The sequence below is a fragment of the Athene noctua genome, unplaced genomic scaffold, assembly GCF_965140245.1.
Source record: "Athene noctua unplaced genomic scaffold, bAthNoc1.hap1.1 HAP1_HAP1_scaffold_309, whole genome shotgun sequence".
Classification (NCBI taxonomy): Eukaryota; Metazoa; Chordata; class Aves; order Strigiformes; family Strigidae; genus Athene; species Athene noctua.
Window position 1 is genome coordinate 97,458 of NW_027437770.1, and position 15,147 is coordinate 112,604.

At 46.8% G+C, this 15,147-nt stretch overlaps 1 long non-coding RNA gene across 1 annotated transcript; it reads left to right on the forward strand.

The window, feature by feature from the left end:
* Positions 1–11,320: 11,320 nt before the first annotated feature.
* LOC141955565 (uncharacterized) lies at positions 11,321–14,470 on the forward strand. The gene is made up of 3 exons (XR_012632628.1): positions 11,321–11,430; positions 13,937–14,045; positions 14,269–14,470. It is a non-coding gene; the product is annotated as an uncharacterized LOC141955565 (long non-coding RNA).
* Positions 14,471–15,147: the final 677 nt, after the last annotated feature.

The window sequence follows — 15,147 nt, forward strand, 5'->3', positions numbered from 1 at the left end:
AAGCTTCTGTGCAAGGTGTGTCTGTAGGCTTTCCAAGAGAGACATGTTTTTGTGGCTCTGGGGCTGTACAGGCAATGTAGGTTCTTCTGGGGGGATGTGCAGTTGAGCTGACTGTCAACAAATAGCCGAGTCATGACTCTGTAGTCCTAGCAAATGGGTAATTATTTGTTCTCCCCTCCCCGCCCCCTGCCTCGGAGAACTTTGGCAATAGTAAACTCAGCAGAAGACAATGAAAATAATTGTCAGACAGGGGCAGTAGCTGTCTGTCCTAACGGTAAATTTATGAATACCACAAAGACTGCATACTATGTCAGAGTTCTTTGTGTTTTACAGGAACACAGCAAGGACAAACCCAAATAAAACGTGGATTGTGACTTCAATGTATCAGATGAGTAATAGCGGGGACTCAATAAGCTCAGCTGAATTGTTGATGTTTTGCCGTAGGAGTCTTTTAAATGACAACGCCTTTCTCCTGGAAGAGGTTATCTGTTTGCTCTCAGTTCATGAGCTAGTCTGTGGAGAAGGCAGTAATTTTATGACCTCATTTGGACCCCAAAGCCTGAGTCTAAATTAGTCCTTTATGAACTTCATGACAGAAAAGGGCTGGCTGTTTTTCCCTGTGCAAGGGTGATGAAGTCTGCATATTTTTTTTACCTCGCAATGTCTGTTTCTTACCAGAACGCTAAGAAATATTATTTCCTTTTTGTAAGAATATGTATAGCTTTATTTCTTACTTAAAAGCTGTGATTGGGCTTGGCTTCTAGGCTAATGGAAGGTATTTTGATGTCAGGTTTTTCTAGTACTGAACAAGTAATTGGTGTCTCTGTCACTGGTCAGAAGCTGTTATTTCTGCTTGTCTGGAGAAAGACTGCAGGTAACTTGTCCTTCCATTTGTAGATAAAATTGTCATAAACTTGTCCTGCAAGGGTTGATCCAAGGATGTTCCAGGAAACGTCTCCAGCTAGTTCTGGCATAGAAACACAGCAGGGTTTAGGTGGGAGGGGACTGCTGGAGGCCTTTAGTCCTGTCATCCGCTGGGAGTAGGGCTAACGCCAAAGCTGGGCCAGGTTGCTCAGAGCTGTCTTGTCCTGTCGAGATTTGAAGCATCCTGAGGGGTGGAGAACCCCTAGTCTCCTCCTCTCACACGGTGGCTGCGCTCTGGCCGGCACAGCCCTTGTTGCTACAAGGGTACAGCGCTGCCTCATCATCCAGACAAGTGCCTGTTCCCAGGGTGCAGGAACTCTGGGGAGATCCTTGAAAGACACCAGCTCCGACAGAATCCAGGTGATTCTGGCTGTAACCAGATTCTTGAGGGGAGAAAAGTGGGACGGAGAGAAATTTAGCATGTGTTTCCTTGCCGTTCATACGTGTGTCTCTGAACCTCTGCGCTAACTCTTTGCAAGCTTAGCTCCTCTTTCGCGTTGTGCTTGTAAAGGTGTGTGTTGAGAAGCAGCAGCTAGATTGGCACCGTGCCGTCCCCTGTTCAGAGTCCTGCTCTCCTGCCACCAGTAATGGGGAACCTGCAAGCTAAACCGCACTCCCATGCATTTGTCTTCCCGGTCTGCATTGGGTTGGTAGCTTTGCAGTGCCATTTGCGAGGAAAGGTACGGAAGGAGCTACGAATCCGGGTGTATAACCTGCGAAAGAGCTGGCAGACAGTTTTGTAAGGTGAATGAGGGCACAGCTGATGTTCATTTTTCACTGTCCCCTTTGCCACAACCACCAGCAGGCAAGCAAACTAAGAAAAAATCCTCAGATCTCCACAGCCTCTAGTGAATGGGGCATGCAGGGAGCCTGTTCCCCATGCCTGCAAGACATTTCTTCAAGTCTTGGGAGGAGAACAGAGAAAGCCAGTGTACCAAATATGTTTTCATCTGTGGCAGCAGATCTCCCGGCGGGTGCCTTGGACAGAGACCAGCAGGTAGCAGCGCCTTGGCACCGTGTCACCTTCTGTACCATCTTTCCAAGGGAAGGGGAATCCTGAAGGGAGGTGGCGTCTGTAGCGGTGGTCTGGAACGAGCACGAAGCCATTCACTAAGTGACTGTGATGGCCAGAAGGGGATACGCCGGTGTACGTGCAAGGGCCGTGCTGACCGTTCACATGCAAGAACACGCCACACGTTTATCAGTGGGTTTCAGTTCTCTCAGGCTTCCCCGCATTTCTCACTGGAGGAAGCCCTCAGCGTTCTTTAGCAAAAAACCCCAAAGACCTTATTCAGGAGCAGGTTGGTGTTTCTCCATTGCTCCTTCAGGGCCGCGGCCTTTCAGTGTCCGCCCTTAGAAGCACTTTTACCAGGTACCGGTGAGGCCGACGCAGTTTCACCGTCTGACTCCCCGGGGCGGGCGCGGAGCCCAGCGGCAGCCGCGGCGCCGCCGCCGCCAGAGAGAAGGAGCGCGCGGGCCTGGAGCGGCGGCCCCGGCCCCGCCCCGGCGGCGGGAAGCGGCGGGAAGCGGCGGCGGGAGGGACGCGCCCCAGCGGCAGCACTCTCGGGCCACGGCCGCCGGGGCGGGCGGGCGCGGGTCCCTCCGCCGCCGGGCTCCCTCCGCCGGGCGGCCCGGCCCGGCCCGGCTGCCGGAGGGGAGCAGAGAGCGCCGCGCGGGGAGAGCGGGGCGGAGTGCGCGCCGCCGGCCTCCGCCGGAGCGGGGCAGCGGCGCAGCCGCGGCGACGGCCCTGGGGGCGGGCGGCAGGAGGGCGGCGAGGCGGAGGGAGCCGTGGCGCGTGTGGCCCGGGCCGGGCGCGGCGCCGCGCCACGGTGCGACAGGTTTGCTCTTGGTTGGAGCCGATTTTAGTGATTTTTTTGGTGATTTGGATTTAAACGAGGAATGATTTAGAGCCGCCGTACAACTAGTTGCGATGCTGCTACGCAGTCCGCCCCCCTCGGACCTCGTGGGTCCAGCTCCGAGTTCACCGCCTCAGAGTCTCCGCGCGCGGCAGCCGCCGCATCTGGACGCGCTCCGGGGGAGATCGGGGACCGGGAGAGCCGACGAGGCCGTGAGCGCCGGGCGGGGCGCGGCGGGGGTGAAGCTCCGGCTCCGCGGGGAGACGGGCCTCGGCCCGGCAGGGCGGGGGCCGGGCAGCGGGGCCGGGCAGGCGCCGGTGGCTGCGCGGCGGGGGGGCCGTCGCCGGGGCGCGAGGCTGGTGCCCGCCGGGAGCCTTCGAGGGCCGGCGGGAGGAGCGGGGAGAGCCGAGTCCGCGCGCGAAGGCGCCGGAGGTCGCTGTCGCGTGGGGGAGAAAACGGGGAAAAAACCTCGTCTTTCGGGTAAGCGTCCGCAGCTGCGGTCGAAGAAGCTTCTGGGGCCGCGGCCGGGCGGGTCCCCTTCCCCGTCCCCCGCCGCAGCCCCGGCAGCCATCTCTGGCCGCCCTGCAGCGAAAGGGGGGCTCGGCACAGCCCCCGAGTCGTCTGCTGCCCTGTGGGTAGAGACTTCTCGTGTCCCCGTATGGTTTTGATTAAAGTTGTTCTCTCAAGTAAAGAGCTCTCGTGAAAAGGTCTTGGAGCCCCCTTTGCTTTAATTGTGGCGGTGCTTACAGAGCACTTGCTGTTTTGATGACGAAAATGCATCAAAACCAGCGCCCGACCCAAAACATGCGTGACCTGTAACGGCATTCTAGCTGGCCTCAAGTGCCTGTGAAATGCTCTTGGTCGAGCGTATATAGGTGCTGCTTTGGCTGCTTGAAAAACAAAGCTCCGCTTAGAAATCGGGACTGATTTGTGCTTCTGTCTGTAACCTAAAAGGATGAAAACTTTACTTAAGCTTTCTCTAATCTGTAATTTTAATGGTAATGTGTGTTTTGTATTTATAACTTTTCATCTGGAAAAAAGACAGTGTCCGTGGTTTTAAAGGATGTTAGGAAATCCATGCTCTCTGCATCTCAGTGTGGCTACTTTAAGAAGGAAACCGTTTCACTTGGAGGAGGGAGGAGTTCATTGTTTTTAATGTAGCCTTCAAAACCTAAAACTCTTCTCTGGGCTTTGCAAGTCAGGCTCTTCTCGGCAGGGTGTCTTGCAATTCCATAAGAAAAAAAGGCAGACCAGCTTGAACTCAGAAGTGGTCTGCTCTTCCGGGGAGCCCTGCCTCGGATTGATGCTTGTAGTGAACTCTGTTTCCTTGCAGCAGAACTCGTTCAGGTTTTTCAGATGTATAGCGTCTGTTGTTTTTTCTTTTTCTTCTTTCCATTATTTTCAAGACTAATGAACTAATAAGGAAGGCATCCTTGGCGGGTATGTTTGATTTTTTCTTTGCTAACAGCCATGGGATTCTGCTTCAGCATCACTGCTCTGCTTTTGCAGTCTGTGATTGTCAGAGGCTCCAGGGAATTGTGCTGCCCAGTGCATGCGGGGGAAGGCTGTGCAAAGTGAGGCAGGTAAAGCAGCTGGCACACGTTGTCAGCGTGGAGAACAGGAAGGAGGAAGCTAAATGGGAACTTTTCACAGAAACTAAAACAGAATCGTCATTATATCGGCTGTAAGCTGGTTCTTTTGGTTTTATCCTTTTTTTTTTGTTTTTGTTTTGTTGTTGTTTGCTTTTTGCAGACCTTTCCCATGCTTTGAGGACTGGAGTTATTCTTACCTCATATTTGTAGGGTGGCTGGACTCTGCTGGAGTGTTTTAGCTGCAGAGACAATGGGGAAGTGCCCTGGATGAGAGAGAGGATAATGCTGGTGCTACCTGCATGTTCAGGTCGTAATGCCTCTTTCCTAACTTGTGGATGTGCAGCTTTTGCAGTTTTTCTGATATCAGCAAGCAGTTTATCTCTAGTTACTCGCTACAAATAAAGGAAGCTGAGTAAAGAGCATAGAGCAGGAGGTCTAAGGTAAGCCAGCATCTGAGGGGTTTATCCTCTTCCAGGTTTCCAGTCCCAAGAAGTTCCGTGGCAGATCCGAAGTGGCTCCTGTCCCTTTGGAAGCTGTGTATCTGCAGGTCTCTAACCCTGGTGTAATTTGCCAGGCTGAGCCAGCTTGTTGTGTTGTGACCTGTATTGAGGGCAGTGTGCTGCAAAGTTCCCTTTTTGTCTGGACAAAGTGGAAACTCTCTTTTCCAGGCTGAGTCCTCCTGACTTGTCTTCGTGACTCCAGCCTGGAGAACAGCAGGAAGAGAGGTGATCTCAGGGTAAAAGCAAATAGTATGCAAAAGGAATAAGCTTTAGAAAACTCTTTTCTCTTAGGATATTAGTAATAGCAGGAATATGTATAAATAGATAGAGTTTTATACAGCACAGGTGCTCTAGGAACCATACTAACAGTTCAGTGCAGTATGCAGGGGTGCTCTAGGAACAGTGTTGAAGATAAGTAACCATGATGACCAAAGACTGCATCAGTGAGCAGTGGTGTCAGAAGAGGAACTGGAGCGGAATGGGAAGAACTAGTCGGAACTGTGGAATATAATGGGCTTTGGAAATTGATGATGAATTGGTATTGCATTGCATGCTATGAAGAATCGTATAAAGATAAGATACTTCTTAGCTGTTGCCACTTGCTGAGGTGATGGCCCAACTGTGAGTTGTTAGTAAAGCAAGCCTAGAGATACCCACGGTCTGGTAAAATCCTTTAACATGGTACTCCTCCTCCTTGCAGAAATACCCATGTGAACAAGATCAACAGGCATAAAAAAGTGTATCTTCAGTTCCCTTTGGTTTCCTGGCGCTAAATGCTGTCCTCCTGAAGGAAATCTTTTAATGTTCCTCTGAATGCAGTTAGAAATGGATCAGAAATAGGAGAAGAACTCTCTTAAGTAGTTTTTAATCCCAGGACATGCATGGTCAAACTTGACTGCTCCTCAGAACCAATTTTGAAATAACAGGTTTGGGTGTCATTTTCATTAAATGCTAAGTTTATATGAAAGACTTTGCTGCAGTAATTTTTTTCAGAGGATAGGAACCTCAAGTTATCCACAAGAAAAGCATGGCAGAGGGTAGCTTTAGCTTTGGAAGCCGATTCTGCCCTCCCCCCCCCCCGCCCAAGATCTACTTCTGGGTGTAGAAGCAGTCCCAGGCTTGCCTGGCATTAGTTGCAACACTCTCAAGTTAGGAGAGTTAAGAGAACAAAGTTGTCTAAATGAGGCAGAACTTCCTTCTTAGCTCAAGAGATGGTTCAGGTAAATATGTTCTTATTTCCTTCTTTTCCTAGGAATTTTCTCCGGGCAAAATGGGATGTTTCAAGGAGCGCAGTTCAAGATCAATGAGAACAAACGTGCCGCCCTGTTCAGACTCCAGCTTAGACAAAAGCATGGAAATACTAAGTGAAAATGTCAATCGAAGACACTTGTTGAGGTATTGTATTTTGAGATGTCCAATCTCTGGTCACTCCACAGAATGACAAGGAGAAGTGAAAGCATGCACAATGAGTCATGTCATGATAAATCTACAGCTAAAAATCTGTGGGTGAATACGCTTCTGTTCATGTCAGTGCCAGTGTCTTTCGAACCAGAATCACTCTTCTTAGGAAATGCCTTTTGCTTGTGTAAAAACCATGCGTCTTTCCCCAACTCCTTTGAGACCTCTCTGCTTTGGTTCCTGAGAGATTATTTGCCCTGTCGAGACGTGCAGATTTGCAGGTTAGGGAATGTCCATCCCTATCAAACTGTTTGCACATGGAGCAGACTTGAGTTCTGAATCCCTCTTGTGGTCCACAGGCTTTTCTTTGCATGTCATGGAGCACCAGATTACAAGCTCCCTAGTCTTGTGGGGGAACTCTACAATGCAGTATGATAGTGTGAATTCCAGCCTGTTCTTAGGCCCTGGAGAATCTGTTCCTTAGCTTGGGTTTCTTCGTGACATGGATTTTCTGGAGTCTGCAGGACACAAATGAATTGCAAGTCATTCTTGCAAATAGGAAGGAATGTTGCGGTATTATCAGAGAATCCCAGAATGGTTTGGGTTGGAAGGGACCTTACAGATCATCTAGTTCCAACCCCCCGGCCATGGGCAGGGACAACTTGTATTAGGCTCAAAGCCCTGTCCAACCTGACCTTGAGCACTTCAGGGAGGGGGCATCCACAGCTTCTCTGGGCAACCTGTGCCAGGGCCTCACCCCCCTCCCAGGAAAGAATTTCTTCCTTATCTCTGATCTGAATCTCCCCTCTTTCCATTTAAAACCGTTAGCCCTCGACCTGTCCCTACAGTCCCTGATAGAGTCCCTCCTCAGCTTTCCTTAAAGTGTACTGGAAGGCCACTAGAAGGTCTCAGCAGAGCCTTCTCTTCTCTGGGCTGAACACCCCCAACTCTCTCAGCCTGTCCTCGTAAGGGAGGTGCTACAGCCCCCTGATCCTCTCCTGGGGCCTCCTCTGGATCCGTTCGAGCAGATCCATGTCCTTCTGATGTTGGGAGCCCCAGCGCTGAACACAGCGCTGCACGTGGGGTCTGACGAGAGTAGAATAGAGGGGGAGAATCCCCGCTCTCGACCTGCTGTCCCCACTGCTCTTGATGCAGCCCAGGATGGGCTTGGCTTTCTGGGCTGCAAATACACGTTGCAGTGTCATTTTGAGCTGCTTCTCAAGCAACACCCCCAAGTCCTTCTCCGCAGGGCTGCTGTCATTCCACTCCTCGCCCAGCCTGTCCTTGTGCTTGGGTTTGCCCCGACACTTGTGCAGAGCCTTGCACCAGGCCTGGTTGAACTTGGTGAGGTTTGCACGGGCCCCGCTCTCGTGCCTGTCCGGGTCCCTCTGGATGGCCCATCCCTTCCCTCCAGCGAGTTGACCGCACCACACAGCTTGGCATCGTCAGCAAAGTTGCTGAGGGTGCACTCGATCCTGCTGTCCGTGTCTCCAACAAACAGATGATCATCTACTGCACTATATTATTTTATTATATTATAATACACTGTAGTGTTGTAACCTTTATACTATTGAATTAATTATTGTAATATGTGTGAGTTAAAAAGTAATTCAGTCGTGAGACTCACAAACCGCCTGCTGTCGGGAAGGCATCCCTGAAGTTCAGCGATTTACCTTGGTGCTGACGTGCTGTGCCGAGAGCGCAGGAAGGCTCGGTACCACGAGGCTGCTCGCTGGCAGCTGGGAAAATCCGTTGGCTCCAGGCAGTGTCCTGCCAGCTGTGGGCTGCATGTGGGAGGGGGCCTGAAATGCACTTTGTGTGTAATAATTCAAGTTCTAGGTGTGGAGATCTTTTTTTTCAAGCAAGCAAGCGTTTGAGTTCTTTGGTATTTGGGAATTTATGTTGAGGAATTTCTTACCCTCTAGAGCTTTGGTGTGCTGATGGAGAAAATGATGTGATGCATGCTTAAGCAGCATACTAAAACCACGCATCTTAAGCACAGACTTCCCACATAAACAATTTTCTAAAAAAGCAATCGGATAGAATTTTACATGAGTGGAGTAAAGCCACTTTATCGGGAGTTATTTGTTGATTTCAGGAAGAAGGTAACTGCACAGAACAGAAGTTGTGCGTTTGTTTCCATCAGAGTGTCTTTTCAGTCTCTTAAAAACTTGCGATACAGGTCCTGCTTCTAAGTAGGTGAAGATAAGTAATTTAAGTTGGATGCTGTGGTTACAACAGTAACTTCTAGTTCAGTATTTAAAAGAAAAAAATCAATCCATTGCATACTTTTTTTTTAGTAGAGAAGCAGTGAAATGAAGGGAATAACATATTTTCTGCCTCAGAGTATTTTATATATGAGTGCGTTTTAGTCACCGGAACACTGAGGACAAGAGCTGAAGCAAAAGCTGCAGAACAAGTCTGTGACGAAAATGAGGGTTTGGAGGTCCACCGAAGCTGTGGACCTCGACAGAGTCATTACATCGCTACAACTCAATCTGTCTTGTTTGACAACCTTATAACAAAGTAAGTGGGGTTTTTTTCATCATCTTGCAAAAATACTAAACTGAGCCTTATTATCAAGCCTTTGTGCTATGGCATACTATTGGCTAGGGGCTTTCTCCTTCTTTGCACAGCAGAGAAAGGTGCTGTTCCTGGCAGCCAGAGCTAAGTGTATTCAGTGGTCAGGCTGAGGTGTTTCTACGTGCCCCCACGTAAACATTGTGTCCTAGCGATTGCTGCTAGGCCGCAGGTGCCCTCTGTTGTAGTGGTCCACCGCTGTTACAGCACTTGGAACTTTCTGGATGCTGTTAGCAACAGCTGCTAGTGTACAGCTGCTGTGGATCAGGAAGGGAGGGTCTTCTCCTCTGCCCATATGTCTGGTAACTGTTGTTAATATCTTGATCTATATAAGGTGGGAGCCTTTTTACTTCCTAGCCAATCTGTTTAACCCAGTTTTTTTGGAAATAGGTGCTTGTGGCTGTTCTAGACTTCCAGATGTGCGAGTGTGTGTGGGAATGAGTGAGTGTGTGTTCTTTGGAAGATGCTTCCTGAGTAAAGGATTTGGGCCCAGCTTATGTTCAAATTGGTCACTGGTGTCTGTTTTCGGCGTTGCCAGGTGCAGAGACATCTTCATAGTAGAGCATCTTGCTGTCCTTTTGAATGACAGGTACTTCATTTTTTAAGCATCTTCATAGCCTACTTCCCAGAGTGTTTTCTTTAGATCTGAATTCCATTTTTTAAGTTTTTGTTTTTTTTTCTGATGAAACCAGGATTACCCCTAGTACTTTGTGTATCATCTCTGAAATGCCTGTCTGATTTTTGGTTTGGGTTGGGCGTTTTGTTTTTTTTTTTGTCCGCCGGGAATTGTGTTTTCCTGGGTTCTGCCACACTCTTGGATTATTAACCTGTGAATGATTGATAGATACGCTTTGGTTTTGTGTCTGGAGAAGTATTTAGCTTCCTTGTGTCCTAAGGCCTATTTTAGAGCAGAAATTCTTGTGCTGAAATCTTGGGTGCCAGAATGATGTTCCTATTCTCTCTTGTACTTTAATTGAATCTCTTTTGTATATGGAGTGCCTTGGTAATGTTACTATAGAGGCACCAAATATGCCCATGTTAGGCTTTCTGCACACTTGTGACTGATCTTTCTTGTTTATTCTCATTAGGAAAACCTCAATATTTACTCCCAAGGAGAGGAGGAAATCCAAACAGGTGACAGAGAAATAGGTGAGAAGCCAGATGACATTGTAGGTTAGTTCTGTTTTAGATTTTCTTTACCACGCTCTAGCCTAAAGCCTTGTCTTAAACAATTGAGATGAGCTGAACTACTGGATGTTTTTCACCTACTGAAAAATTCCATATTGCTGTTGACGTTACAAGCCATAGTCACGGACTCTAGGACTGTAGTGTAGTGAGCTCAGAACAGGCATTCAGAGGGGAACAAAAATAGGATGCCTTTCCAAAATGCTTACAAGATAAAAGGCAACAGACGGCTGTGGACAGGTGGGAATAGAAAGCAATGGACGGTGTTACTCAGAATAAGGAAGACCGATCTTACTACAGCAGGAGCAGGACAGTTTTCCTGGTGTTGAGCAGCACAACGAGAGTGTTTTGCAGAAGTTAGGTGGGCTGTCAAGGGTGTATGGAAAGCTCCTGAGCATGAAGATCAGCAGGGGAGAAGATAGCGGCATTCCTTTTTGTGTTTAGCAGCAGTCGGTGGAAGCTGCCGTCCGGGCTGTTAGGAGCTGCCATCCTGGTGTTTGTGGAAATACCATGAGGAATAAGGTTAAATCATAAAAAGGCATCTTAACTTGATGTTTGAAGTGAGGGGGGGAAACTTTGTTTTAAGGAGTGCAATAGTTGTGATGAAGGCAGTCAGTGCAATGACCCTTGCAGGAGTTTTCTGGATGGAAAAGAAGGGGGTGAGACTGTACTTAGGGACAGAAGAGGATTGGCAGTAGCTGAGCCGATCAGTGTTAGATTTTTGTGATAGATCTCTGCGCACGTGCAAGAGAGCTCTGAGACAGTGGCAGGAGGGGGAGCCCAAACAATGCCCTGCTGGGCTACTGCCAGGCCCATCCCAGGGCCATCCGCCCATCGCAGTCCTCGATGCACGAGCCCAGGGGGGCACAGTGAGAGGCAGGGACCCAAATCGAGGAGGAGCAGCTGCCTTGTCTGGGCCCCTCCCAGGGCTGCCCCAGGAGAGCCGTCAGCCCCGGTGTGCAGCTGTGAAACCGTGTGGATGAGTCCTTGGGAGCAGCTCTCCAGTCACCTTTTGGACTAAGGGGTTACTGCCCAGGGGTGGGACATACTGTGGGAGGCAGGGGAAGCGCAGTTTGCACAGGACTTATTATGGGATCTTTAGGGCAGGAAGCAAAGGCAGGACAAGGGAGGGGTTGAGGTAATTTGGGGAGGAACAAGAGTGGGACGAGACGGGCAGGGAGATAAAAAGGGCTGGTGACACTTTGGGCACGTAGGCATCTGAGTAGTGCATTTTAATTTAATTTGCCACAGTACTTCAAACCCGTTTAATGTTATGTCACTGCACAGTAGTTCCATCAGAAGGTGGCGAGGCGGAAGGTGGTGGTGAAGACACTCGGAAGCCCTTCTCCTTTCGACAGAGAAAAACCGTTGAGCGCTGTCAAGCTCCAATGGCAAGTACGTTACATGCACAGCTCCTCTTCAAGCTAACTTCTTGCATAGGAGTGAAATTTTTTTGGAATGAGAATATATACACACACTCAACTTCTCTTGACATTTCTTACCTTTACTCTGCAAGTAAATGTTCTGAAATGCATGTATCCTGTGCACGGTATCCTTCTTTGCTGTTTGGCACACTTGCTGTTGATTTTGGGTCAAACAATGACCTACGTATCCTTCAAAGAACAGTAATTAAACATACTTGATAATCTTACTCCTGTGTTTTTCAGTTCTTAAAAAGCAGGGGTGTGTGTTTTCACTTCTACTGTGCATTGATTTTAAAAAAAAAAAATCCCCTTCCCCAAATCACTTGACACTTCTTCTGCAATTAGAGATGGGTGAAACACATTCCATCTTCTGCCTCCTTAGCTATACTGCTTTGTTTGTAGCAGTGCTGTAAATTCATTGCTTTCAACAGAACCAAACCAATGTAAGATGTGTTTTTTGGGCCAGTCTTCACCTGTCGGGTGTTCCTTTAGAAACAGTCAGTCACGAGGGTCTTCTGGAAGAAATAACAGGTTGGTGTCTAGTTCTTCTGTAGAATAGTGATAGTTCTTCTTTTTCAATAGTGCTGTCAGTCACGTCACTGAATAAAGCTTTTGAGGGTTTCTGTACTGGTGGTAATTGCAGGTTAATAGTAGGATGTTTGCTGTTGTCTGAGGGTATAAAGACAAGGAATGTTTGAGGAGGGGAGGCTATACTTTTTATTAGCCATTAGATTTTTTTAGAAGGCAGATTTACTGCCTTTTCACTGATGCTACCTTAGCAGTGATAAGGTGGTTAGGGAGGTTGTGGCTGAGATTGTGGAAGTGAGATTTTTTTTTTTTTTTTATTCTGGAACTGAAGCCAAAATATCTGTCTGAAAATCGTAGACTATTGAATCTTGAGGGATACAGATTATTTTCTTAAAATTGAAGGTAATTGAGTTAGAGGGAGAACCTGTATGGAGGGTTTAATTTTTTTTTTTTTAAATCGCCCAAATACTGATTCTGGTTTCTTTCTGGAATCAGTTAATGTTTCTGTATGAAACTAGCATTAAACAAGAAAAATGCTAAATGAGATTATGAATTGCAGTAGTAATGACAACAGGATTTTGGATCCTGTAGCCAGTTAGAGCAGGGAGAATGGGGTCTCTTGCTAGAGAGAAGGAGCATTTTGGTTTGCATCCTTGAAAAGAGAAGGCAGGGGTTTGAAGCCCAATTTTTAAATAAGTTAAAGTTTCTGTTTCCCGGAGTGGATATGTAATGCCAAGTGAAACTCACTGTGTGTGAGAGAAAGAGATTGGACACAATGAACTGGTTAAACATTTTACCTTCCTAAGAAAAACTAAATTTTGCTGTCACAAGGAAAACCACGTAATGTAACTTGACACTGGATCTTAAGAGTGCAGTGATTGGGAAACTTAATAGATCTCAAAGTAAATTCTGAGATTGAATTCACTTAGATTTTGATATGACTTAGGGCGTACCTCAGTTTTGTTGCTTGCTTGTTTCTGTGTCTGCAGACAGACGGGCAGCCCACCAGAGTGATTCCGCATCCTCCTCTGGTGACAAAGAGCAGCATGAGAGGGGTGGGAAACGCAGCTGTAACAGATTTAAGAAAGTTAATGAAATTGGAGAATTTGGGAGGGGTTTGCATCTGCCTAACTGAAGTGCTATCCTCTTCACCTTGTACACTTTTAAAACGGTGGCAATATCTGATCGGATCTGTTGGTACTGACAGCTGTAACTGGACTCTCCAGAATTTATTTTTTTGAATTGATTTTTAATAAGCAATTTGTTTTCTAGGCAGGAATGGGGTGAGGAACGTTTATGTCATGTTTTAATTACTGTGCTTTGCAGAGGTTTATTCAGGAAGAAAACCACCATAGCAGAAAATGTTCATATAAATAGAGGAAGTGACCGAGGTTTTGTTACATGAGATGCTCTCGAAAAACTATTTTAAGGACAACCTAATAGATGAGTTTTCAGCCTGATGTCTTTCAGACGTGTGTCTTCTGGCACGTATATCCCAAAGTCCTCAGCAAGTAGGAGCAGTGGTGGGTAGCCTTTCTAATGTTAATCTGCACAGAAATAAGTAACCCCTTGGGCTGTAACTTTCTAAGTGTAAAATCTCTGAAAGATGTCAGTGTGTTTTGGGAGGTTCTTCCATCACACAAGTCAAGGTCAGTTCACGGTCTCCACGTACAGAATAGCTGTTTCTTGCATTCATGCTGGTGTGAATATTCGTAAGTGCAAAGAGGTGTGAGAATAATTAACAGCTCAATGTCTGGAGTGACCGTTTTCCTTTATTTGCTCACGGATATTAAATGTAAACCCAATTAAATGAATATTTAACTATTTAGGAAGTTTATGGACATGCGTAAGGTTTTCTGCATTCACTTGCCATCCTCCTAAAAGCAAAAACCTTCTAGCTGCATCCTGAGTTAGAAAGCGCCTTTCTCTTTCTCCTTCATTCAAACCAGGTGTCTTCCAGTAAACTTGGGGAAAGACGAATTAAAGGGAATTCCCAGGGATCGAATGAGAATTGGAGCAAGTCTGTCTGATGGTGATCCAATGCAAATAGATTGTTCGGTGAGTATTTTTAGTTCATTGTCTCAGGGAGATGCTTCCAGTGTTTGTAAAAGCTTTCAGTAATGTTTTGTCTACAACCACCTTGGTTTACAGTTTTCTCTCGAGCAATTTGAAAACTGCCCAGAACGTTCCCTTTGTGCTGATGTGTGATTTCTAGGAACCTCATGTGAGGGCGCAGCTTTCCTTAGCATGCAGAAATGTGTTCTGTTGACTTTTTCTTTAGGTCTGATTTGATGGTGTGGGTTGTCTTTCTGACCACATTGCAGCTTTAAGAGAGATGGTTGTTTTTCTGTTGTTTTACCCGGAATTCCTTGAGAGATTGAAAGTTCAAACGCCAAGGTAAGAGAGGTTGTTTAAAACTATAATTCACTTGTTTTCTGGAGAATATTTGACTGAGGTGTCAATATATTTCCATGCTTCAGAATTTTCAGCAGCACTGGTGGCGTTTTTTAGCAGTAGCAAAAAGTGATTGATTGAAAACGGATTGAATCCAGAATATGTGTGGGTTCAAAGATTGAGTGTGTGGTGAGAATACACTTCAAAGGTGCCTTGCCTTTTTAAAAGGTGGGGTTGTGGTGTTTTTCTTTTGAGTTCTGTGTACAAGGCAACTTGATTAGTTTATAAGCAGGAAGGGATTATCTACTGGTAGTCACCTGTAGTTTGTTGCTTGGAAGTCCACTTGTCTCTCCCACTGACTCTTTTTTACTTTTTTTTTTTTTTTTTCCAAGGGCCCAGGTACCCATTTTACAGTTGATAGGACTTGCAACTAGACCCTTGCAGTGGGTGTTTGTGCTTGGGCTAAAATAAGAATGTGTCTGCTTCTGACACAGCTAAATTAGTTCTGTGTTATGAGATGAAATTATTAGAGATTTAATTGTTAGCTTTACATATTCTTGGTCAGCAAAACTTGATTGTGGATATTGAAATAGGACTTTAAGTTCTTTCAGTAACTTAAAACTACTACAAATTGTACAAATAAAATCTTTCAGTGTTTTGCTTCTTTATTCATTGGAATTCTCTTTGAAAGAGTGGTGTGGTGGTTAGTTTTGTTTTTTTTTTTTTTTATTTAGATGAAGAGTGTGATTATCTGGAAATGCCGAAT